This window comes from Drosophila eugracilis, unplaced genomic scaffold (genome assembly GCF_018153835.1).
Source record: "Drosophila eugracilis isolate 14026-0451.02 unplaced genomic scaffold, ASM1815383v1 contig_367, whole genome shotgun sequence".
Lineage (NCBI taxonomy): Eukaryota > Metazoa > Arthropoda > Insecta > Diptera > Drosophilidae > Drosophila > Drosophila eugracilis.
The window spans coordinates 1,697,347-1,725,275 of NW_024573224.1; the positions used below are offsets into that span (position 1 = coordinate 1,697,347).

At 38.9% G+C, this 27,929-nt stretch overlaps 1 protein-coding gene across 1 annotated transcript in view; it reads left to right on the forward strand.

Moving 5' to 3' along the window:
• Positions 1-27,929, forward strand: part of LOC108116464 (trophoblast glycoprotein) — a 43,945-nt gene that overhangs the window by 3,212 nt on the left and 12,804 nt on the right. Inside the window, exons 2-3 of the mRNA XM_017228394.2 lie at positions 7,924-7,983; positions 24,807-24,871. The gene's annotated coding sequence lies outside the window, so the exon portion shown is untranslated. The remainder of the gene's footprint in view (positions 1-7,923; positions 7,984-24,806; positions 24,872-27,929) is intronic.

Consider the following 27,929-nt stretch of genomic DNA (forward strand, 5'->3'; position numbering starts at 1 on the left):
TATCTGAGAACTTTAATTAAATTGCCAAAAATTTGTATCTTACTGGACAAACAAGTTGGAAACCAAAAGAAATTAAATGAAAATGTGCAGCAGGACAAGAGGGAATAAAATGAAGAAATGCTTACATTTTTAAACAACAGCTCTTTAAGGCAAGATGCAGTTGCAGTTGCATTTATAATATTATTATTTAAGACAGTAAACAGTTTATTTATTTATAATCTGATGACACCCAACAATCGATATAATTAAATGTGTCTTGTTGCAATCACTGTAAAGTGGAAAACGATTGTACAATTTCCTTAGTTTCCTGTCAATCAAAGTCAGTCAAAGGATAAGCGTGCGGCAACTTGATCACAAACTGCAATCTGCAAACTGCAACTACAGCAGCTAAAACTTTAGATTCGTGGGGGCAGTTACGCAGTTGCCATTGTTATGTTGCTTTGAAGACAGTTTCAACTAAATTGCAAGTGCGGCAAGTTGTGTGGAATGAAAAGGGGTAAATTTAGCCAGCCAGCACAAGATACAGATACAGATTTAGGTACAGACGATCCCCTGCTGATGCTGATTTCATGGCGAAAATATTTGCATCAAAAGTATATATAAATGAGTCAGAAAAAGGAGGCCGAATAAATTTTCCATAAAGCGAATTAAGCCTGGTACGCAGAATTTAATTCAATCGCCAGTGGAAACCTTTAAGAATCTGGGGATTGGTGAATATTTGCATAAAATCACAATTAAAGCGATTGCCGGCTGCCTTTAATTGTTTTGTATCTCTCAGATACATTGTGTAAGCCACGCCGCATACATTATCTTTATCTCTGCCCGTCTGGCTGGCTGCATATATGTATATCCCCACCTCCCCCCACCCTTTTGTGTGTCTGCAAAAAAAAACATAAAAAAAAAGGAACAGAAGTGAAATATAAAAAACGTGGAGGCGTCGAAGCGAATTTATGACTCACGGGTTGATTTTTCTCTCCATTTTCCTGGCCGTGGCTGTGGCTGATGTATCTGTATCTTGCAACTGCCACTGCAGCACTGTAATTGTCGCTTACGTGTTAAAGAGGTGAGCTAGCAAAGTTCCAGTGGGTAGAGAACTTCTATCATTTTTTTCCAACTTTGGCTTTGGCACGCCGAAATGTCTCTCTATATATGCGTTTTTGTCTGAGCCATATTTGCCTTTGAGGCATGCCACAAGTCTGGGTAGTCCCCATCCCCTTCCCCTCTTCAGTCACTCTCAGGTGTGTGCGTGAGGTTTTGTATGTGTAGGTGGAACGTGCCACAAGCTGCCAGCTTCTGGAAATTTTCTTTTCTCATTTCTGCCTGTTCTGCTTTCTCCAACATGTATTTATACCAGAAATTTTCCAGGGTAGCAAAGGCTTTTTTTTTTTTTTAACTTTAAAATCTTTAGATAACATCTAAGATGATTTATTTTTCAGATTTTTTCAAAAGACACGAAAAAATCGTTGTCATACTTATACTTATTATCACTCTTCATTACCAGTTCCCTTATTTTATTAGCGTTTAATAGGTATCTCCTCAGCTCTTACCCCCGATTCCTGACATTATATATATATTTGTTGTTTTTTTCTTTTAGCTGCCTGTCTGCGGCTTATTGTGTGAATTACTGCCGGGCCATTCTCCTTCCGTCGGGGTCTGAAAAAAATGAGAAGTAGGGTTTCTCTGAGGTGGTCTGAGGGTGGTCTAAGCTCCTCGGATTACAGCTATCAGCTGCTGCTGCCACCATCCGTTTCCCTCCTGTCTTTTCCAAAAGCTCGGCTGCGTTTTCGTTGGGCGGTGGGAGTGGCATCTTGACTTTTTGGGCAACGAGAGTCTGAAGGACGGAGGGGTAAGGTCAATGGCGCCCCTATTTGGCATCAAAGGCAAAGCCAATGGCCTGTCAAATTTAAATATAATTAGGCATAAATTGTTGCAATTTGTAAAGCAATCTACTGCGGCTACATTTGAGTGGAAACCAGCAGGGAATGAGGTCCATTGGGTGGTGAATTAATTACGGGAAAATGTTTACAAGCAACTGTTTATGGATGAGATTTTATTAAGTTAAAGATGGCCGAGTTGGATTAAAAGAAAATTCCATAAGAATTGTTAAATTTAATGATTTAAATTATCCACACTTAAGAGTAAGATACTTCAATTTAATTTAATAAAAGAGATCAAATGGCTGGTACTTTTGGCTTTCCAACAACCTTGTCGTGTTTTGCTTTGAAATTGATTTTAGCTCTCAGAAATAAGAACATGTCCAATGTACACATCTTCATTATTCATTTAAGTTCAACATGAACATGGTTGCACTACCTCAGATATTTTTAGTTTCCTCCTTCCAATTTGTAGCAGCCTTCAAACTATTTTTGCCAACTGAACTTTTGGCCACGCTCCAGAAGTTGGCCAGGATGCGAATGCCCTGTAAATATTTCCATTCTATATACTAGCTGCCTTTAATTGCATTTCGATTTGAGTTTTAAATAAATACAACAAAGGCAGCAAACTGAAAAAAAATCAAATAAAGTATTGATGGCGAGAAATCACGACAGGTAGGAAAAGCATTTTATATGTTGAAAATATGTTGAAAAATCAATCTGGATGGAAGTTAAAAAATAAGTTGATTTTTTCGCAATTTTATGGGAATTTTCTTTCTTTGGTTGGGAAAGGGGTTGTGGGAAAAGCTAGATGAAAAGTCGAAGTTGGAGAGTGCAGGCTACCCGTATATCAACACAAATTGTGGCAATTGATTGCGAATGGCAAATACAAAGTCCGGTGCTTAAATGCATTCGCCTTTAGCTGCCACTCTACCTGGTATATACCTCATTCTACTTCCTCTCAACTACGACCACCCCGCATTGCCTTCATCATCCATAGAATTCACAGTGCCGAAGGCGTATGGGTGCAAACAAGGCTCCTGCCATAAGTGGGTTTAGTTTAATTTGTGGCCAAATGAGAGCACATTTCGTGCAACTCAATGGGATGGGGGTAGCTAATTGAGAATGGGAGGGTAGGTGGCATGCCAAGCAGGGCAACTATGTAGCAAACAAATGGAAATTATTGAATTCAAAATGCGGAAGACGGTAGTGGTGGGGATGAATACGATGTTAACAGGATTATTCACTGAGCCGGGAGAAGAATGTGGAGCATAGATATTCTGCAGGCATGGCAACTGGAATGAAGCCAAGAAGCGGCAATAAGCAGGGGAAATTGCGGGGCTACGGGACAATTGAGAACAAAACTCCAAGTAGATGTTACACGTTGTAACCAACAAACGAACCCAATCAGAAACAGATACCTAATGAAGCACTTATCTCTGCATGAGGAACCAACAATTTCCTTTTCTAAATTTGCAAATCAGAATCCTTACCATGTGTTTATTACACTTTACTTTCAAATTTAATTTGACATTTTGTTATGTTAAGTTCTCATTTTAAGCCATTTTTAAAGGTGTAAAATCCTTCTAATGTATTTTAAATGATGCACTACAAACATGTGACCTAAAAGTGAAACCTACCAGTAAATATTTTATGACTCCTGTCAGCTTAGTAAATTCCACTTGGCATTTAAATCCCTCACTTTTGGCTTAGAAGAAGCAACTTATCGGTCAAAGTCACCCAAGAAATACATTGGGCAACGGGAAACATATTTGAAATGTGTATTTCTCGGCATTGATTACATTCAATTGGAATGGAAACCGAAAACTTGAACGATTTATTTGCTTTAACATTGCCGGTTACGCCCAGTGCACCAAAAATTTTCCCAAAAATGAAAGTAAAGGAAAAGCAGCCAAAAGTCAATGCGAAAATGTTGGTGGCTCGTTAAAAAAATTGGAAATTTTCTGATTTATTTGCGCAGCGAGCGCGAAATGAAAAATTGCGTAAGCAAGGGAATTACTTTTGAGAGTGAAAATGTGCGCGGGAAATGGAAAAGCCATCATTAGTAGATCGGCGGAGGGGTAAGCGAGGGAATGGCAGCAAAGTATTTGCACAAATCTAATGAGTATTGGCTGAAGAGCAAAGGATTTCCGTTTTATTATTTTTATTTATTTTTCGCCCATTTTCCACTTTTGAGATGACTTGGGGAAAATGTTTGCAGTTTCATGCGCTGTAAAAAACAAACGAGGGAACGGGACAACAAAAACTCTACCGCTTTCCGATAAGAAAGTCGAGCACTTGTCTATGGCCATATCTTGTCCTCTCTTCTAGCTCCCCCAGGGCAGTCGTTGCACTTGGGGATCCTACACCCTACCGTCCTACTACATACACTCCATGCTTAAGTTTCACCACCACCCATCTATCAGCCCACATATGTATGTGCTTAGGCGGGGGCGTGGCATTGTCTGGCAGCTGCTGCCCAAAAATGCCAAGCACCAGGACCTCGGTTATGAGCTTTTTCCTTGTCGTCCTTGTCTTCGTGGTCTCTTGGTTACTTTATTTGTTTGCGTCTACCCTTTCGCCAAGGAGTACTTGAACTATTTGGTCAAGAGGAATGAATCCTTTGAACATGACCCAGAGCTTGTTGAGTTGATTCTAGGAATTCTCTCTTAAAAGGACAAACGATTACTTGTACTTGTTGAATAAATTACCTTTAAGTAATTTAGTAAAAAGGTCAAGTTAAGCAAGATGCTTAAAAACTTTCTTATTATCCTAAAATTTCGAAAGGATATAAGAGCTATAGTGTACGATTATCCATAGTGAACACTGATGTATTACCCATTCCATTTTCCTTATTGCTTTGCCATACCTTTAGGGCATTACGAATTCGCCGAGAATTTTGTTTATGTTTTACTTTGTTAACCATTTTTGGGTGCTTTTACTGTAGTTTCTGTTGTTCTGTTCCATGGCCATTGGCTCCATTATTTTGGCCTGTCTGCCCTCGGGCCAGGATGAAAATATGGGCCATCAAGGGGATATAGGGGAGCATGAAGAGAAACTTTATTCAGGGAGTGAGGCAGCATGGTGGAGCATTTGTTTGGATGCGGTTGGTTTTGGTCTTGCGGGAGCCTCGTATTTCATTATCTATATATATATGTATATATGTTCCAGGCAATACATTGAAGATTCGCATTTCGGTTTTTATCGCATTTCTTTGCCTCATCTGGCTCGCTGCATTATGTTCGCCTGATTAATTTTTGAATCGCCTTTCGGTCGGGAGTCGAGTTTTTGGCCAGGAGAATCGGGATATGGTTACTTTCCCACGCATTCACTTCTTCGGAGTCCGCAGACCCTATATATCTATCAGCCCCAACCCTTTTCCTTTTTTGGCTCGCTCCTTAAGTGCAGATTTGTGCCTTAAATGTTGCGGTTATTATGTGCTGCCGTTGTTTTTGTTGTTTGTCTTGGCTTGCTTGTGTTCTGGTTTGTTAGCTTCCCTTATTAATTGTGTAATTTAGTTTGGGGTGTTGCCTGCTTGCTGCTTTCGTGATAGCCCGACCAATTACGGCTGGCAGGAGGCCAAAATTTGTGGTAACTTTGTGGAGAGTTTCCCTTCTGAATTTTTTTCATCTGCCCGAATAGTGTGTTAAAGATTAAGCGGTTAACCGGGTGAAATTGATAGTAAAGAAGTTTAAGGTATAATTTATGGTTAAATGAAAGATTTAAGGCATAACTTTACAGTTTTTAAAAAATAAAATGAAAGACGTTTCGTCTTTTGACTTACGAAACTTACAAAATTTAAATTATAATCACGCTCTTTGAAGCTAAACAATCTGAACGCCCTTTGCAGTCCATTCTCAATGTTTTTCTCATTACATAATATCCATGCTATCGGCATCCTTCAGGCTGTTTACCCTCTTGAGTTTGCCACTCAAGGGCACAAACCTCAAACACTCAGAGCGTTTACACGGCCCCAGAATCGTGTTTGCTGTCCCCATTTGGTTGGCAAAATTATTGAATTTTTCGCCTAATTTACTGCGTTTACTTCTTTTTATATTCATAAGGCGAATACTTTATGCGTTTGCCAACGTTGCGTATACGTAACATAATTTATGGAGCACTAGGGCAGGGGGCAACGGTGTGCCATAAAACTTTACCCAGCCAAGTCAGCAATCTCTGGAGCGAGAAGTTCATTCTACCCTCCAGATTTCAGTTCGACTTTCGCGACGCTTTGGGGGCAGCTTCAATTTGTTGTCGCCTTTTAAATTGAATTCGGGCGGAAAACTTGTACCACCTCCTTATGCTGATGACAAGTTTGTATCTTTCTTAGCTACAATGTATATTTATATTTGACTGGCTTTCAGAGTTTTTAATTTAGTAATATCGATAAGGCAGAACAAGCTGCCGGGAGTGTTACATAAACGAGTTTCTGTTGGTGTTCCAGGGCAAACACTTTGCTTATTAAGTGCCCCTGCACTTTGTTCGCTCCCAGACAAAATTGCAAAAAAAAAAAAAACGTAAAATGGTAAAAAAGTGGCAGAAAAAAAGAAGAGAAAACGTTAAAACCAATTCTCATTCCCATGCCAGGCATAAGGCACGCACTCGTCAGGCTGCAGGCTTGGAGTTAAAAAATAAAAGAACTGAAAAACCCGAAACTTGTTTAACAGCATTTTTCCCTGTCTGCTCCGCTGCCGTTCTGGTCCTCCTCCGCCTCTTCTCTGCCGCCCACTCTTCTGAAAAGGAGGCGGACCTGAACCATAGATGGACTGGACATTGCCCTGTTATACGAAGGAGATGATCAGTAGTAGATCGTTAGATGGCATTGGATCGTTTATCAAAAGAAGATGCAAAGAGATGATAGTCATTATCGATGAACAAGAAAATTTCGTATTAAGTTTTATAAACATAATAAAGATGGTACTTTTGTACCTTCATTTCTATCAATTAATTATAATTCCAATTAAGTTTTCTAAAGAGATTTTCTACTGTTTTTGCAGAGATTTGGTATTAATTCCATAAAATGAAAGAAAATCTATATTTCTTAAAAACTTTTACGAGCTTTCTTGTATCCCAGAATAATCATGTTTTTTACTAAAACTCATATATCATATAAACTTGTATACCCTTAATAATACCCTGACCGAACCTCCATATTTAAAAACCGAAAAAGGCAATAAAAAACGGGTTGGGTATCAAGACAAATGCGTACAACAACAAGACGATAACATGGCACATAACAAGCCCATATGAGTTATAGAGCGCAGCTTATAGAACTCCGTAGACATCCCACACCTCCCTCAACCATTGCAAGCAACCCCCCGAAACCCTCGAAACCCTGGTAAGTCCCGCAACCCAAACACATTCGCATTGTGTTTTCGGTCTTTTTTCAAGATCTCTTTCTGTTTTTATTTCGCTTTCTGTTTTATTTCTGCAGTGTTTCTGTTTCTGTTTTTTTATTTTCTGTTTGCTGATGTTTTCGCATCTGCAGCCGATGCCTCGTATAAATGCATATTGGTGTCGTCGCCGCTGTCCCGCATCTGCTGTCTCATTTGCTCTCTGTTGGCTCTCTCGCTTCCACTGGCCAAATACGGCGGAATGGCCAGCAGGAATAACAATAGCAACAATGAAGATTGAGCCGGGCAAGCGGGATGAGGACCAAAAGCAGGACCTGAGAATCGAGATCTGGGCTTATGGGTTTTTCATGTAGTTACCGATTTTTCGCTGGAAAGCAGCAAAATGAAAAATGAAAACAAAAGCATTAAGAATTAACAGTTTACGGCCTCTTTTTAAACCGAAACCGAAGTTTTATGTTATTATTTGGTATAAAAGCTATGTAATGTGATTTTAACTGATTTACTGATTGACAATGACATTGATTGGGAATCGGAATCAACGGGGTTAAGTGCTTAACCAGGGTTAAGTGCCTACGCGGATATACTCTATGGATGTCTCTTATTAAATATTGGATTAATATTTTAATGTTTTCCTATAAACTATAGCTATATATCTGATAGAATGAAATGAAATTAATTATATTTTCATCTTTCAGCTTCTATGGACTGGATCATTGTTGTATAAACTTAATTGGCTTCATAATACTTCACAAAAGGTAAGCCAGTTATAAAATTTTATTCCATTTCTTTACCAATTAAGGGTACCCTTACAAGCGGATATTTATAAATCGTATACAATCCTTCGTTGGCTTACTGTAACCCGAAGGAAAACAAACCTCCCGCCATGTCAGCTGTCAGCATTGACGTCCATTTTGCATTTTCATTTCCGTTTCCCTTCCATAGTTGGTTTATTTGCCTTTTTTCGAGTGTCATTCTAGAAGAATGGTTGGCCGAGAAGGGAGTGGAATATAAATATAAACATAATTTTTAATTGCACCCAGTGGGAGAGTAAAGTTGCCAAAAAGACAGTTAGATGTTTGTTAACTGAACTCCCTCTGTCCCAGTTTTTCGCCCTCATTTCACCAGGGGAACAATTAATTCGAATGCAGACTGGGGAAATTTTACTTTTGCATGAAAATTTCGGAGAAAGCAAAACACTATGTGTATAGAACGGTTATGCGGTGAATTTCATGAAATCTTTTTTTAAAAAGAATCTTTTAGCTTGAAGTGAATTTAATTCCAGAGTTTCCCCATTTAACTTTTCCTTCTCTGTTAAATTAAAGAAAGTTCTGTAAAAGATTTTAAAAAGGATATGTCCTCCGCATGAACCCATCATTATAACTTGGGACGACTGACAGCTGCTGCAGAGTTTGACATTTGTATTTTACCGTTACATGCTTGCGGTTGCCGTTAGGGTTGCCACTCATTAGTAGGGAGGTGAAATGGTTGGCTGGAGGGTTACAATAGGCTGTTATAAAGGCGAATGCTCATTTTGAAGCTATTTAAATTTTAAATGTGCTACCGCAAGATGCCACATTGGCCTCCCTCGAAGCAATTCCCTTCCTTTGCATAGCTAAGTGTTGAAAAGTTTTCGCCGAGACTGTGCCGAGATTGGTACACAATGAAAAGTGATTACACACTCTCCGCCTTACTCTCTCTCCATCTCTCTCTCTCTCTTTTAGCCTATGTAAAGTAATAAAAAATAAACTTTAGCAATTAATTTAATTTATGCGGTATTTAATGTGCACACAATGCACGCGGCACCCTGTTGGCCCGCCTCTAAGCAAATATTGGCCAAGAGTCCTGTTTAATGTATGACCGTGATTTTACAGAGCGGAAACTAAAGAATTTTCAGGTCGGATAGGGATTATTCAGTTTTATTGTTACTCAACTTTGAGGAATGGTTGATATGGGAAAGGATGCTCGTATAAGTTGGGTGCGGTTAGAACCTTACCTCGTCATCATCCTCATCACCATTTTGTTAATGACTTGGGATTCATATATTTATTAGAGAGTGTAAGAATATAACCATGAAAGAGGTTTAAAACGTGCTTACCACGGCAATCAAGATTAGGGATTTATTGCAATGGAAATGGGAAGCTGGAAAATGGAAGGAAGGTTAAGGGATAGTTTTAGTAAGTGCTACTTTGTGTCTGCTGTTTAGGATGGAAGTCTAGTCTAGTCATCTTAGTTATTTCTTCACATAAACTAAGGAATTTGAGTTTATTTAAAATACCCATACCTTTTTACAAAAAGTCATTGCTTTTAATTAATAAAGCCTAAATAAAGTAATTTTAATGACTTCTTTGATTTCTTATCGCTTCATTGGTTTTCCCAAAAATTACTCACTCGGAAATGTAGCCAACGTTGTGTTAACATGTTTAGCTTCTCGTTTCTTTCAATGTCGTCAACACATTCAATTTGTGATTCCCCCAACGCAATGCTGTCATTTTCTTTCGCTTTTCATACATTTTCCTTTGAGAAACGTGACTCCCGCATTTGACACAAAGCAAAGAATATAAAAATTAAAGAACTTTGTCTGTCGTGGCTCCCTCTTTATTCTTTTTCGTTTTTAATTTTATAAAGCCATGTTCATGTCCCTGCCGAAATATTTCATGACAAGGATTATTACGCAGGCGATATATGCGTGATAGGAAGCGAAGGGAAGGAGTACGGACATTAATCATTGCTCAACTTTATAATTTTGTCAGGGCTCACCCGACCCTATCCTCCTCCCTAGCTCCCCTTCTTTCGTATTCCACTCTGTATGCAACTACAATTTTTCATACAAAATGATGTCATTAAACAAAGAACAGAAACGAACCGACGACAATAATGAGCCGGAGCTGTGAGCCGAGTCTGGGGATTGGCAAAGGGAACTGTTGGCCGGAGGAGGAGTGGCTCCGGCTGGTAAGGCAGGAAAATCGTGCGGCTAAATCCCAAAACAATTTATATGAACCAAGCGAAATGACACGCCGCCGTTGGCAATGTGAAAGAGAGGGTCAGATGGTGAAAAAAGAGACAGTCAACGAGTGAGAAAGTGAAAAGTGACATAAACGCGGTAATACGAAGGAGAGGCCACATAATGAAGCGAATGCGACTTGTTAGTCAGTAACATCTACAGTATAACAGTAGATTCGCTCCTGGAAAAGCTCCAGCTCTAGTTCCCACTCCTATTCCTATTCCCTTGCCCAAAGCTCCAAGCTGCAGTTTCCTTTTAGCCCTCAGCGAGGTTGGCCTTAAGGATGTCTGTAGAATTAATAAAAATATAGAGAAGATTTTGGATTTGCATAAGTAAAACAAAGTAGCGGATTATGTCAAACTAGTTTAAGGGAAAATGTAATTTAAACTTCGTTAAATATAAATGCTAACAAAATGAAACGAAAAATGTTAATGAGGAATTTAGATACCAATTTCTTTACTTAATATAATAACCATAATAAATAAGAAATATATCTAAAAACTTGGCTTTGGCAATTTTAAGTTTCTTGGAATATCCAGTGCTTTGAACAATCTCTTAAACCACCCACTCGTTAGCGGCAGCAGCAGTAGGAGCTCGTGGAACTTGGCTCATGGCCTCGTGGCCCATTCAGCTGGGGCCCAGGCCAAAAAGTTTGGCCAAAACGGATGCGTCAAGTTGAATGGCTATAAAAGCGTTGAATGATGTTGCGATGATGATGGCGAGGGATGGCAGAACCAAAGCGGGGGGTGGTGGCATAGGCGATGGGGAGTTGGTAAACGGGAGAAAGAACATTACGTATGCAAGTCGGCTACGCAAACCAAACACAGACACAGGAACGCACACACAAACGCACTTACTCACCTCACTGAAAGCCTCGCCTCCTGTCACTTCCCCTACCACCCAATTCTGTACACCCATCAACCCCACCCACAGCCCCTTGGCTCAACAAACATTTAGTCAGATTCTGATTCAGCGGCAGCAACTGAATGACGACGAATTTTGAATACGAATTTCATTATACGCAGCACTCAATTATTCAGTAATCAAGCTAGGTCAAAAACGGGGCGAAGAGGGCGTGATTAAGTCGGATGTTTTTACACGAAAAGAAATATATAATTAAAAGTGTTATAAAATTAACTTTGATATTTTAATAACGTATTTTATACATACTTAAATAATATTTATAATAAAAAAAATAATATAACATAATCAGTTTGAAAAGTAGATACATTTTCCTCAGTGCATCCCTTCCGCTTCTGCTGTTTCGTTGTTGTTTTTCTGGGCCCTATTTTAACAAATACGCTGCAGCTTTATACAGTTACACGCCCTTTAAAACCCGGTCTTCCTAAACCTAATTAACATGGTTCAAATCGTAGGGAGGACTCATTGCAAAAAAGAGGGGCTGGGGGGTTTTCAGAGTACAAACGCTGGCTCACAAATTGCCAATTGGTTTGAATTTTCGATGAAGTTGTTCTTGTTGTTTTTTGTTATTGTTGTTTCCTCAGAGCACTGCGACTTCATTAAGCACCCCGACCCCTCTGGCTCATCCCTCTTCTAATGTTAGTTGGCAGTTAGTCGCTGCTGGCTGCTGGTAATTATAATTATGCATGTGTAAATTCATTAATTATGCAGGCCAAAGTTCGCTCCAAGGGAACATTTTCCGCAGAAGGGAAAAGGGCATGCGGCCGCGTCGGAAGCTAGTGGATATAGCAGTGTGGTTTTATGTCATTCAGTTGGTGATGAATTGTAGTTGATTTGTGAGGGAATTGGTTGTCAACTGCAGAACGAAAGTCAAGAAAAATGATGGGGCGGTGATAGATTGATGGAAAACAATTAATGTCTGCATAGTCAAAAACTGTGAATTTGAGAGTTAAATTTAATAATATATCAATGATGTATTATAAAAACATCTAAAAGATTTATTTGATATAAAGGAGCTTTGGTTTCTTTTCACCATCTGTCTCGTTTTGATAAGTTTATTGCTTAAAAACCAATAAAAATGTTCCAAGTATGGAGCATAAGTCCCTAATAAACTCTTTATTTAATTTCTTATTAATATTAAACATTTATTTATTTATTTAATATATTATAATAAAGCAAAAATTGGTCAAAGATTAAGTTTTCAAAAGCATTTAAGTCACTAAAAACCAAAAAGACAATAAGAAATCGAGCACTAATATTCTCTTTGTGGTAATTACCACAATGTCGAGTTTTCCTTAAAGTTTCCTCAACTATTGAAAAGCATTGCTCCATCCACATTTATAAATTTATGTATTTCCTTTTGGTTGAACATTTCTTCCAGACAATTTCCTCTTGACCCGAACTTTTCTATCATCCCCTGCTTCTTGTACAATTTCCATTCCATTTCATTTGGAAGTTTGCATATTTAAGCCCAAACTAATTTCAGGAGTCACTGCTAACTGAAAAGAAGTCGTCAACTTTTGGTCGCCACTTCAGGTATAAGGAAAAACCTAGTCCAGACTCGTCTCGAGCTCCCAGTTTTTCATCTGGTTTTTCTTTTTTTGGTCTTGCTGCTTCTTTATGCTGTTTTCCCTCGTTTTGCCTGCTTCATTCTTGGCTTTTTGGGTTGACACATTGCCTTGTCGACTGTCAGCTGGCCGAGTTTTCCCGCAACAGAAATAATATATAAGCAGAATGTTTAAATAAGCTCAACTCAGACAAGGGAGCAAACGAGATAGCGAGAGAAGAAGAGGAATGGCGACAACAGCAAAAGCAAATTTCATACCCCCAAACCAGTTTTCCATCTAACAAGAGTGACGAATGACATTGGTAATTGGTGCTAAAAATTGTCAAATTGCAAGCGGAAAAGTCAGTCTTCTCAGCAATTTCCAACACTTTTTCAACCAGCTTTTAAAGCTTTAAAACTAGTATGAAAATATGTATATATAGTTAGCTCATGATGTGCAAAAAGTAGTTTAAATGTCGTCTGTGGCTGAGCTACATCTGTGTTAAATGCATTTAATTGTTTGTTTTTTTGCTTATACCCTCTGTCAAGTGGAAAGCAATTTAAATGCGGCATATGAGCTAGCGAAAATTGTGGTACCTGTAATACCTTGATTACATCACCGGATGTCATCGGTCGGTAGTTGCTTTACAAAGAGAATTGAAAAACGCCTGATGAATGATTAAGTTCTGCAAGGAAATATCATAACTTTACCACAACCGGACATAAAGTGTAAAATTTTTTTCTTGTTAATTGGAAACTGCAACGGCATAAAGAAAATACTTTCAAGTATTCAGAAATTTTTCAGAATTTAATTTGACCCGAACGCAGTTTTAATATTCATGATGGGAATTTACTGGGTTTTTTTTTGCAAATATTTAAATAAATTGGCTATATACTTTTTAATATTAAGTACACATTAACCTTGGTTATATTAAATAACAGAATTCTTTTTAAAAGAAAGAAGTAATTCATAGTCCAGAGGACTGTTCTTTATAGACCTTTTTGCTTTGTTTATTATATGCCGCCTGTTGATTAGCGCTACTTTCCGCTTCCGTTTGCCCTTCTGGCTCTCGCTTTATTTGCATTTCATTTATATGTTTGAAATGCTATTCTATGAACTCTCTCAATGACGCCGCTAACAATGGACAAAATCCGTAGTAATGAAATTAAATATATATGTGGAGCAATGTTTATAACAAAAAACCCAAAAGTGGAGGGGCTGTAGAAGAGCGCTACTGAATGAAGAAGAACAATACCGCAGAGGCGTAGTTTTAAATTACAATTTCCGCAAAACCGCAAAACTTTTTTCCTACCTCGATTTGGGTTTGTTATGTGTTGATTTTCATGGCTTTTAACTTTAAATGCCATTCAGGTGGGTGGCTCGAGAAGAGAATGAGGGTTTCGTAGCAAACCACTGCGGTCAGCTAAATGGCCACCAAAAAAAGTGAAAAAAAAACGAGGGTGATAGCTAAAGAGAGCACAAAATAAAATTATATGCCGGCAACAGGCAAAAAAAGGGGAGCTAGGAATAAACAAGAAAAAATTCGAAATTGAATTGTTCCGTATTATATATTCAGGCCAATAGGTGGGGCGTCCGTGAGTCCAACGGGGCGGATGGGTATGAAAAGACCAATTCAGTTTGCATTTCGGTCTGAACTGGCCGGATCGATTCGAGCTGGCATAAAAAATAATTGAAATGGAAGCGAAAATTGACAGGACGAAAAGCGAATGACAATGCCATTAATGGCTGGGGACTTGATTTGATTGAAGCATTTAACAACACGTCGTCATGGGCTACTTATTTGCTTAGTTAATTAAACATATTCGCTGAATTTACAGAGAAAACGAGAGCAAAAAAATCCAATCATGGGTGACAAATATTGGCAGATGGTTAGGGTACAAATGAGTTTTTTAATTTTTAAAATAGTTTCCGAAAATTCTAAAAGTTTTCCATGATCTTTATGGCTGACCTAGTTCCTATGGAAATAAATGGTAAATAGGTCAGCTTTTGTTAATATCTTTATCTAAGTTTTATGGGGAAATTAAGAAGGTAATAAATTTTCGAAATCCTCATCTTTCCTTTTTCTGATGCCTATAATTTCCAGTCATCTCATAATTGTCAGCACACAATCAGCAATCAATTTTTCCCATCTTAACCCACGCTAAGTTGTATGCAATCAAATAAATTAGCTGTTTCTTATATGAAAAACATTTACGTATAAATCGATGTGTGGAATCTGTGGATCATCTTACACAGAGAGAACTTATGATGCCTATTTTAGGCAATTCCATTAGTAATAAAGGTATAAAAGAAAAAAGATTTTTCAAAATGATTTAAATAAAATATATACAAGCCTATATACCATACCAATATCGTCAAAAAACATTGTAGTCTTTAAATATTCTAAACTCATTACCTCTGACTTAACTTAAAATGAAATTATATTTTCCGTGTACCTTATTGAGGTGAGGTTATTTCTCCTCACCTGCATTAATTTCCCGGCTAAGCATCAACGCGCAGCAACAACAACAACAACAGCAATACCTATAGATATAGCAACACAACAACAAGAGAAACGTAATGACCCCAAAAGCGATTCTATTAATAGTAACCGCAAAGCACAGCTAACCGTAAATTATGTTCTTCAGTCCCTACGATATATGTACCCCTCCCATCCACCCTCTAGCAAGCGCCCTGTTCCCTTTTTTTTTATCTGTGACAGGCGCAACATACGCCCACTTAAATGGTTAGACAAGAAAACCAGAAACCCCCCCGCTGTTGTAAAGCAATTTCTTGTATCGGCCTTTCTTTTCCATTCTTCTAGCTTTTTATCATGCCTCTCCTTCTGTCCCACGCACTGGGATCCCAAGTCTATATATGCGTCGCCTTGTGTTGGTGTGTGTGTCACCAAATGTCATTGACACGATTTGCTTTATGCTGCAGCTCGCTCTTCGCAACACAACCACACAAAAGCGAGGCAGCAAACAGCAACACAAACAGCGGGGATACACTGAAAATAATAAGGATATAAGTAGGTTAAAATGTGTGAGAAATAGAAGTTCTAAGCTTGAACCAGTTGAGAATCCAAAATGGTATATTATAGAATGAGAAGTTTAACCTAAGTAAAGTCATACCTTTAAAATTTTATAAATTTCAAAGTTCATACGAAATTTTATTAAATTTTATCACATTAATATCTCAGTGCAAGTGCATGTGTGACAACGTTTACTTGGTGTTTATACGTTCGTGTTGTGGGGCCACCTCAGCATTTTTCCACTGTCTAACTTTGTTTGTCTTGTCTTATTTCCACCTCTGCATTTCACTCGCCCCTTTCATTTCGGCGCACCCCTTTCATTCGCCGTCCAACAGCGCGCGTGTAAACGAGATAGAGAACAGCAAAAAGGAAAGAGAAGACAGCTAGCAACTAGATTGTTATCAGTTTTCCAAAAAGGCGCCGACTCTTCGTACAAATTCTTGTTGCTGCAAGCTTTGAAAAATTATTGAACCAAATTCTGGGCCAGCGATGCATATGAAAGCGGAAAGAGACAGCCTTCAAACGTGCAAGCGAGGAGGCGAGATGCTGGGTATAAAACAGGTGCAAATTCGGTTGCATAATGTGAATTTAGAGCGAATTGCCAATGGGCCTCATTAAAATGTCGCCATCAATCAGTCAGCGAGTCAGTCAGTCATTCATTCATTCATTCATTCAGATAACCAACGAACCGAACATTTCGCATCAGCTGAGCACATTAAAAATGCATTAAAGCCAAATGTTTGATTTACATTTCGTGGCGCTCATTAGCAGATTATAACACTTGGACATATGTTATATTTGCTGTACTTGTGCACGTTTACTGGCTTAAACTCAGTTTAAATATGCAAATATGCATTTAACTAATTTTAAATTGCATAACATTTTCGTTTATAGTACATAGTTGCAGTGTGAATCGAAATCAATCAGAATACCCGTTGATTATAATTGCATTCTTTGTACTGTGCGCTGCCGGGTGGGTAATGTGTTATAATTAACTGTTTAAATCGAATTAATTATTGTTTTTGCACTTTGGAATATATTCAATAACTGATTTTATGAAAAACTACGAAAAATATTGTTTATAGAAATAAAGCAATGAATGATTATTTTTGATATTATTAAAAATATTATTATTATCTCAGATTGCTTTATAGTTTAAGATAAAGATATGGTAAAAAATGGTTTCTGATTGAAAAAAAGTTATTTTAAATTTCCAACTAATTCAACATATTATTTGATAACCATTCAAACTCCTCTTTTTTGTTGGCAATGAGCATCATTTTTAATACTGATTCATGTTTTTTGTTAAAGTGCAAATATTTATAATTAAATTGACGCTCTTTTATAGTTTCATATAAAAATTGTCAAGTTTGTCAATTTCATAAACTAAACACATTTATAGAAAATGTTATTCTAACAACTGGCTGTTGTAGATTTACAAACAATTTGCGTTTATGTCGCATCTTTAGCAACGCATGTATTTTAGTTAAAATTCACTTGTCTGCCAACCACTTTTCCGGGGGGAAACTATCTCTCTTCTTTTACACCCGAAACCCCCAATCTACTCCATATCGCATGCCGCATAAATTTATTAGAAAGAATGTTCTGCCAACTGTCAAAATGCCCGACAATCTTCTGCCCACCACCACTGTCTCTCCCCTTTCAATCCGCTCGTGTGCAGTTTATTTGAGGAACGTGAAATGTTTTGGTCTCCACTTTGTGTTAGACGGCCACATAGACCAACTCTCATTCTCATTCCAATTCCCACTCCGATCTGCATTTCCATAACCATTCCCACTACATAAATATATGTATGTGAGCATGCATATGGATGATTCTCTATTCAGACACTTGGAAAAACTAGTTTTCATTGGCAATAATTCAATGAAATCTGGTTACGGCTCCCTTAGGTCTTTCAGTATACATATAGATGATTAGATCACAAAAAGATCACCTTAAGCTTAACCCTCTACACGACTTGAAAACACCTTAAATAAACCCAATAAGTGACTTAAAGAAATGGTCATGATTTTTTCTCAGTGCATACTTCATACATGTAGATGTGTATATATATCCGTGCCTGGGCTTGCATGTTTACTCATGTATTTGCATTTCGTGTGACATAAATCACGCACCCGACACGCCGCCCAAGGCACAAAGCACAGACCATGAAAGATGATGAGGGGAAGAGAGGGAGAAAAGGTAGGGAGGTTGTAAGGTGAAGGGGCAAAAGCAGAGACACTGGTAGAAACGATGGTAGACGGGCGGCGGTGAAGGGTAAACGTGGGCGACACCTTCAGGGCGACATCCATGGAGCACAATCCAGATGAATCGCCCAACTCCCCCTTATGCTCCGACTCGATTTCGCCTTGCCAGCGGCAGCGGAAATGTCGCACTGCATTTTTCAATGAGTGCGTTGATTATTCCCGACTACCAGCTCCACGTTTCCGCCCACTCCTCAGGCGAGTTTCTTCTGCGACGTCAATATCACAAGGAGAAAATGTCAGAAAGGAAGGAAAACAAAAAAAAAAGTTGAAAGGAGAAGAGCTTCAGATGGAAAAGGCATTGCGACAAGGCATACGAAATTAATTAAGCTTCAGAGTTGACTTAACATTGGGCACGATTTGAATGCTCTGAAATAGGAAAGACGCTAGAAAATGCTAATTTAATCTGTTAATATTACTGATATAGTAATAAATAAAGGTTTTAAGAAATAATCCAAACTTATGATGTAAAATCAAGAAAGGTATTCAAAATCCACTTTAGTTATTACAACGGAAAATAAAATGAATTTCATTTCACTTATATTAATCTTATCTCTGCACCTTTTTTTAATTTAAGCTGTAATACATTTTCCTTTGCGAAAGTGTATTTTCCACTTTTCCTTTAATATAATTATTTATATTTAAGCCCTTTGGATATTGCTTGAGGTTTTCCTTGTAAAGCGCTTGAGCTTTATTAATTTATGCTTTTTATTTTTACTCCTTCAACTTTTCTGGTTATTTTCCCTTCTGCCTTTGACATTTTCCTTTTGCCATTTATCAGGAATCGAGAATTTTGCATTTGATTTATTCCATTTTGAATTGCATGATTGAATAATCGGAAATTAATAACTCTTTGAACGACATATTGAAAAGATACTTAACTGTGGGATGGAGTTAAGTTACTGCAATTAGCCGGACCTGGCTGTAAGGAAATCCATTTAAGCACTAGCCAACAGTCGAGATTCGTACCTAAGAGCATTAAGTGGATCTTCCTCCGGCAAATCGTTTGATGAGCAATTTCATGCAGATCCGACTCCATTAAGCCGTTGACTACCTTCGCATGGCCCAAGGCAGGTGAAATTTAATTACACCACATCCCAATTGGAATGCCTGCGACAGGGATCAAGGCAAAGGCAGAGGTAGGTATGGATACAGAGATGGCCATGTCAATTCCATTGCCATTTGCATTGATTTCGCCTTGGGTTTGTCGCCACTCAAAGTGTCGGATGGCACACAAACCGCACTCAGCCCGACTTGATCAAGGTTTACGTAGGCGGATGTACTAATATTTACATTAGGGTGGCCCTTAGGTGCACTGAATTTGATATTTAAGGTAACGATATCATACTGTTTGGTTCTTAACCAAAAAAGTTTTATGAGTAATTTTAAAAGGAACTTTATCTTCAGTCTTTAAATAGATAATGCGAGCCAAAAAATCTAAAATTAAATATAAAAATCCGCTCATAATGACCGAAGCGTTCCTAAAATTAGATAGTAGAGCATCACCCTAATGCCCATGCATATTTATTTCTATATCCATCCAAAGCGAGGCAGTGGCTTCTTTTATGGAACACTTGAGCGGCAAATCAAATCATCGCTTAGCCTCCAGGGAGGTGGACTACTCCCGTCATGAGTCGCTGATTCAATTAGCGCCCGAAATAGTTATCGAAATGGATATGAGAGTGGATGTGGCCCTGCCTGTGCCCGTGCCTGTGCCTGTAAATGTGCGCTGAAGTGGCATTGGAACTGATGCCAGTTGCCAGTTGCCAGTTCCCAGCTGGCTTGGCCGTGTAATTGCTTATAATGTGCGCATAAATCGGTTCCGATTCGGGGATCCAAAGGGGGTCGGTAAAGGGAGCAGGGCCTGGCAGAGTGGTAGCTGTTTTTCGTGAACCTCTGACTGTCTGTGGCGGAGGTTGTCCCGCAACAGATGCACAACGCACCACTGACACGCAAGTTTTCCCTATTTCCTACTATGGCACTTGTCAGCAGAAGTGAGGAATGTATTTTTAAACCAGTTTCTGAAAGTTCTTATGGGAAAAAATTACATTTTAGAGAATATTTAATCAAGCTAGGAAAAGCTAAAGCTCATGATGATATATATATCTTTTTTCCACAACAATGAATTTAATGAAATTATTCAGTCAATGAGTGTCAAAGTTCCTAAGTTGATCTATAAGTAGAAACTCAAATACGTTATCATAATCTACCAAGGACAAGCAATAACAAACTTACTTTCTTTCGACACAAGCAAATGTCTTGGCAACGTGAAAAGGAAATATTTTCCAACTTGGGTAGATTTTCCAAAGCATTTTTAATACCAACCTTATAAAAAAGACATGAATTCAATCTTTTCTTTTTAAAATACAATATCTTGTTAAGTAGTGTAATAAGCAGTGTATAACAGCAGCTGGCTTGGTGGAATATAGGAAATCTAAAATGCATGCAAATGCTTTGCCACTGCTAATAATGGGCATTATCATGATGTTGATGCTGCTCAACCGCCTGCCCTCCAACCTTTACCCCTAAAAACCCCTTGGCTTTAGCCCCATCCACGAGCCCTCCACGCTCCGTTTGATGATGATGAAGCGAGCTCCGGCTGGGTAACTCGATAACGATTCCAGCCAGGCAACCACTCCATTGGCGGTTTCGGGGTGGAGTGGGAAGTGGGGCCTGGTGGCAACTATAAAGTATGCAGCCTGGGTGGAAAATGGGTAAAAGCAGACTGTCGCTTAGTTTGGCTTACAACCCACTACCACGCCCACTCATCCCGCTCGCGCTCCATGGAGACTTTGTGTGACTCTGACATGCATTTCTCATGATGCGAAAATTTTGTTTCACTTGACATTTTGACATTTGACAGCTGGCGCAAAATTAACGCAACTCGCGGGAGAAGGGGCGTGGTACTAAAAATGCAATAACATTCTAAGCGGGCGGGCTGCAAAATGTTCATCCTTTTTTTTTTTTGTATGGAACCAACTGGCATTTTCCCACAAATTTATCATGTTCGACAAGTGGCTGTGGGGTTAAGTGGGTGGTTTTCTGGGTGGCAGGGAGTAAGTTGCGTGTTAAATGCTACGAAGATGCATGGCGATGATGACTTAATTGAATGGCAGCCCGCAAGCGAAGTAATCCCCCATGGAGAGGGCCAAAAGGAAAAGGAAGTGGAAAGCAGATAAGGAGAGAGATTTCGCTGATGAGTTGGCAAATTTGAAAGTGCCAGGAATTAGATGTTGAAGGATGTATGTGGGTGAAAAGCACATACACTTTTACTGTTTGTGTAAGGGAAAATCCCCCAAAGCTAATAAACTAAAGATAAAGATTATTAAACATAAACTTTAAGCAATGTAATCTAAGAACGGGTATCAAAAAGAGGTTTAAAATGTTTTTAATAGAGTAGTTACATTTTTTATAAGTTTAAAAGCTCATTGGTGTTCTTGTATGGCTTTATAGCATTTTATAAATTCTAACACAAATTCCCCAAATTCCAAATTTACATTTCAAAATCTTCCAACGACGCCGAAATGTAGGCAACATTTTTTGCTGTTCTTCTTGCCTACGGGGTCTCCAATTTGATTTAATCTTTTGATAGCCAAGACTTCTGACATCGAACGCCCCCTGAAGGCCGAAGGCTTAACCCCTCACTCCCTTCTTCTCGTACATGTGCATTACGATGCCTTCGGTCCACCGACAATAAATCCTTCTTCATCTCCATCTTCAACGGGTTATTGTTGATGCTTTTGTTGTTTCTGCAGGGCCTGCTGTTGTTGTTTTTGTTTTGGCTTTTGTTGTGCGGTTGATGGAACACGTTGTCAGACTGTCTATCTCTGTCGCTCTCTCTCTCTGTCCCTCACGATGTCTTCCCTCTCATTCTGTTATACACATGTCAGCTTCAGATATGTCCCATTCATTGTTGTCGGCGCCTTTCGCATGTTTTGGGACAGAGGAAAAGAGACAGAGAATTGGTAGGACGAAGGGATCCAATTCGGCCTGATTTTGACACCCGGCCACTGGGAATTTTTGTACGGAATTAGAAGTCGGGAAAATGAGTTTTGTTCTTCTTCCAATCAGCTTTTTATTCCATGGAGGAAGCCTGACGACAAACAGTTGAGATATGTTCAAAACAGAAAGATGTCCTTTAGCTAGAGTGTTCTTTTCACTTCTTATTTTATGGTTATTTTCTTTTCTTCTACAAAATGGTAAGGGATAATTGGTATTTATGTAAGAAAAATGTATTTACTTTAGAAAAATGTTTACTTTATAAGTCTAAAGCCTATTTCATGCCTTTAAACAACTATCCATTGAAAGCTTTCCCTTATCCCATCTCAAATCTATTTCCCATTGCTTTCAAAACTGAAAAATTAATTTGCCTATAAAAATTGATAATTTATTTAAAGCAAATTTGCACTTTGTCATTTATCCCCTCTGCCTAGATTTATGCTTACCAGCTGTCACAAGTAAGGTCTTTAAGGAAAAATAGAGAGAAAGCTGAATGGCAAATGCAAAACTTATCCCATTTCATAGTTGCTTTGCCTGTCACATAAAATACCATAGAAATGTGCATAAATATATCGAAAAATGCAGGACGAGCAGTAGATAAAGGCAATGTGAAATACGAACAACAACAACAATGACAATTGACCCACAATTTTAAGGCCAAAACAATTCTCGATTTTGGCCCTGCTTGGCTCAGACTTCTTTATGAGAGGTTGGGCCAACAAGTGGACTGGGTTGACTTTAGTTAAGTTTTTATCTTGAAGAGCATCACTATGAGGGAGGAGAAGGTGGCAGGAGAGAGGGTTAAGAGAAAGGTTAACAAGATGGACAAACAGAAGGATGGACAGGACAAGAAAATGCTGGGGGAGGAGTCTTCCATTCAATGCCAAAGGAACATCCTTTTGGTCTGTATTTTCTTGTCTAGCTATAAACCTTTTTCCTTGGTATTTTTCCATTTTCTTCTTCTTTTTGACAAACACTACTTTTTTCATTGTTGGTTTGAGCAAATATTTATGGAAACATGCTAAATCCGAATTATGGCTTTCACTAACCAAAGCAAGACTCTATTGGGAGATTGTCAAAGTTTGATTATAGCACACATTTTAAGCTTTTTGATATGTTAAGAAACCTTTAAATGGAACTAAGTTTTCCCTAAGACAAAGCCTTAATTGAATTAAGCAATAAAGCAGCTCTTTGTGATCTAGTCGGTGCAATCTCTTCTATAACTACACAGTATTTATATTTATATTTGCATAAATGAAGCTTTAACAAGCGATCCAAGCAGGGCCAAACAAATTGCTAAAAGTTCCACCATACCGACGGAAAGGATGGAAGATAAAAAAAATAAAAGAAAAGAAAAGCTGGAGCAACAGTAGGAAAAGGAGCCTCCGGTCTGTAGAAAAGCATTCCAATTGAAAGTCAAAACAAACGAGCTGCTCTTGTTGCCACGCCCCCTCACTAGCTGGCTCCTGCCAGACGCCCTCCGTACCCGAAATTGTCTTTTCTGCTCATAAACTTTTTGGCTTTCGGCACGTTTTGCCATTATCCATATGCTGCCAGAAAACCAGACTACTCCTGCTTCACTCGTGCCCCGTTCATGCTTTGCATATGTGCAGTCGCAACCGGAAACGGAAATGAAGCACAAAAGTTCAGTTCTGCTCAGCATACGCTCCGACTCCTGGCAGCCATAATAGTTAACTACACATTTGTTGGCCCTTGCAAACGCCCGCCCACTCACCCAGCTATTGTTTAAAGTGATTTTATGAGCCCCGACTCCTGACCATGATTTACTTAACCCGAAGAGGGGAAAGAAGAGGAATAAAAAATAAAATAAAAGCCGAGAGCTCATAATTCATGGCCAGCACTAATTGTCCATCTGTCTGGCTGCCTGTGTAAAGCCATAATTAAATGCAGACAGGAAAAGGAGGAAGATGAAGCGTGGGATGTAGATTTGGTGTTTTATTTTGTTTACTGCTGCTAGCCAGAAATTGAGTTCAGGACCTGTGAGAACTGTTGATGAAAGCGGCTTTAAATTAAGTCCTCTGTCTAGCTGATGGCATATTGCGCATACGTCATGTGGCCTACAGACGAGCAAAACAGCTCGAGGCCCTCGCTTGTGCTTAGTCGCCTTCCTCTTGACCAAACCAAAGTTTGTCACTGCTGTAGTTGAAGGGATTGCCCAGAGATTTATGCTCTAAACGGGTCGAAAGCACTCGAGGTTGGGTCATCAAAATATGACATGGCCAGTGGACCATCTATCGAGGATAATAATTAAGCGGCTTGACAAGTGCCTGCCGAAAGTCGGCTCTTTACATTTTCAGAGGAGAATTTGCATTTGGAAATTGAAAAATGCTCCTAACTAAGAGTCAACAATAAAGAAAGGTTTTTCTTTTAGGTCTTTTCTAAGTTCCTTTCCTTCCTTTTTTAAATCAAAGCAAAAAAGTAATTGATTTTTCATTGCATTTCTAGGCATTTATGGGTCTTAGCACTGCTACAAAATATTAAAATAATCACTTTAATTAAAATTGAATATAAAGTATTTGACGTTCATGTATTTTTGATACCTATTGGATTTTGTACACATTTTTTCGATGTTTATTATCATTGTCTTTGTTGTCCTAGATTTAATCAGTAAATTTGTTAAACATTCTGAATGCGACTTTAATCATTTCCATAAATTTAATAGTAAATTAGCCAAGAGAATTTAATTACGGAGTACTCAACAATTAGTATAAATACTTTTAAAATAATTTCCCCCAACTATCCAACTGGCCATAATCCGCTAATAAGTTTTTCTCTATTATTTCCATTGCAGAACTTTGGCGCCTAAGTGAATTGCAAACAAATCAGTGCAGCCAGCAAATAAATAAATCATTTGAGGTAAGTTTGGAATGCAGAACGTCGAAATTAAAAAACAAGTTAAAAACTGAGGGCGAAACAAAGACCGAAAACTGCGAACTGAAAGTCATTTGCAGTGCTTACCCTTGCCGCATCCGCAATTTCAATTACACAACTTTTCGTAGAGCGTGGAGCATTTGCTCATTAAACCAAAGGGAATCTCCGACTACTGCCTCTTTATCCTTGGCGAGGGAAGCAAAAACACAAATGTGGAGAACTCCTAGTAGAGGCCATGTCAGACTTAATGGTTTAATTAAATGGGATTTTAACTAAAAGGGCAAATAGGGTTGGGCTTAAGAAAATAGACGAAGTGGCGAGGGTTAAATCCGAGGGGCTTTCATAACAAACATGGCACTCCAACTTTTTGTCAGCCTGCAAGCTGTGTGAAACTCAAGAGATCTCGAAGTTGCTCATACGCCGCGTTGCCCTCGGCACTAGCAGAAAAAGATGGAGCAGCGCAACGAGCTGCAGCAGATGTTTGCCTAACCATCCTCATAGCTGAACAGGGTGGGCAATTCACCTACAAATTTTCCCCATTCCTACTAAGCCCGAGAAGATTCTCATCAAAACGAGAGCGAAATGCAATTCAAGCAATTTTCAATTTTCATTTTTAGAGCCAGAGACGGATAAACCGCTCAACAAGCAGCTATTCATATATATGTATTTACACCGAGAAAAAAAACTAAGCTATCTTAAAATCTTAAGTTTAATTTACTTTCCATCCATGTTATAAGATAATTTAATGTAGAAACTGAATACAGAGAATCTCGAAGCATATCATTGGGAATGATAGATAATTGGTAGATGGGTTTTGCGCATTTATGGCTTTAATTTTATACCTACCTATTCGTTTTTCCTGTGTACATATATATATATGCATATAGCCCTCCTTTTTAACCCCCCTGCAAACTTGTCGCGCTCGAAAATTCCCATCATTCCTGCTGGTCTAAGGCCAATTTTTCGATTCGCTATCCTTGCGCGTTTGGCGAATTGCAGTCGGGCGTTAGGCCATGACACGCCCCGTGCCCCTTGTTTCCCTAACCCCTGTTACCGCCTCCTTTGCTGCAGCGATCCCCTCGAGGCTTAAGCAATGCGTTAAAATCGAGAGGAAGGAAAAGCAAAAAACTTTGGCTAAAGATTCTTTTTGCCTCTTGCCATTTTCAAGTTTTCCTTTTTGGCCTTCCACCTCGTTTTCTTTCTCGTTTTCAACCTTTTCCTTTTGGCCTTGTCTGCTTTGCTAACTTTCGCTGTTGTTGAGCACAAAATGAAGGCATTAATGTTAGATTTTATGGATTCTTTCCGCTTCTCCTCGCTTTTTTCTTCGAGATAGAATCAAGTTTCCCTTTCTGTTTGTGTTTCAGTGTCTTGTTTTCTTTTTTTATCACTCATTGCTTTTTGGAGGAAAGTGAATCGCGAAAAGTATTTAAAGCTGCGGCAAATGAAGCCGAGTTAACAACTGGCAATGAGCTTTCGGGCTCCCGTTAAGTGCATTCGAATAACCGTAATCTACTCCGGTTAATCTTCACTTGCTATTTCATTCCCTACTTCTCTTTGGACTTGATCCCTTTGATGTAGCTTAAGCTCCTGGTCAGATGGAGAGTGGAAAATTAGTGCCATGGAGAGTGGAAATGGCGGAGTAGAAGTTTTGGTTACTTTACTAAACTTAAATTTATAACATTTAAATTATTTAATTTCTATAATTACACAGTTACTTCCGGTTACTTCACAGTTAACGCGTTTAAAACTTTTCTTCTAAACCCACAAATAGTTTATGAATAATTTTCATTTTTTTTATTGTACAATAAAACACCAATATATCACTTATGGTATCAAAATACAATTTGTTTAAATGCCTTAATTTAATTTGCATTTTCCACACATAGTTTTTCCACTATACTCCCTCATTCCCACAGCTCTATTTCAACCCACAAATAAGAATTCCCGGGTTAAACGTATAGTTCGGTTGGCAAACGATTAATATCTGACCCTGGCATCAAAACTGACAAATTCTCACAATTAGGATAGCCAGACAAGGCTTCTTTCCCTTTTCACCATGCTGTGCAAGCTTTGCAAATATTTGCGCGCAATTTTTCATATTAAACGACAGGCGCAGTGGGCGGGGCTGTGGCAGTGGCGGAAATAAAAATTGCAGGCGGGGCTACAAAAACTTTTCGCCAACTGTGATCAATCTTCGTGGCAGGAAGAGCAAATAGGGTCCAAAAATGGGAAAGAGTCCGAAGGAAAAGGCAGTTGCAACACATTTCGGAGGTCCCTGAGGCGCTACTCAGCCTGCCATGTCCTGTCGGGAATGAGGAGAAGGAGAAAAGGGAAATGGAAAACAGGAAGATGGAGGATGGAAGATGAAAGAGAGAAGCAAACGAGCAACAGGAAAAGCAACCTTCGACCATTGGCCCCAAACCGGGAAATTGCAACATATTTGCAATTGTCGTTAGGACACCGAAAAAGGACCAAGGAGGAAAAGTACTCGTAGTTTGAAGGAGAAAAACAGGACAAAAAGAGCGGAGGATGCTGTGAAGGCGACAGTCGGGCAATTGCCCAAATGAATGAAGATGAAGTGAACGGGGTTTGGCCGCCACTTGAACTGCCTGCCAGCACTCCGTGCCCAAGATTGATTGGCCCCGAGTTGAAGTCGACTAGGAGAAGGGGTGAAAAAGTGTCACTTCGCGCTTGCCTTTCACTGTCCTCCGGCCACTTTTGCTCCTCGTCCTGCCCTAAAATTAGTTGGCCTGTCAAAAACTTAACGAGGCCAACGGGTGACCAACGATGAAGACGATGATGGCGCCGGCCAAGTCTCTTAAGGGGGCAGTGCAATCAAAGTGCAACAATAGAGGAAAGGCCAAAGAAGGGAAGAGAGAGTTTCAAGTCCGGAAAAACTCATCATGGTACTTCCCGTCTCGTTGTTTGTCGACCTCTCTTTAAAGACTTAGATTTAACTACATCTCATTCTTAGTTCTGATAATAATAATAATGGTTTTGAGGAAAGACGGAAGGCAGATAGAGAGAGACATTTGATATTAAA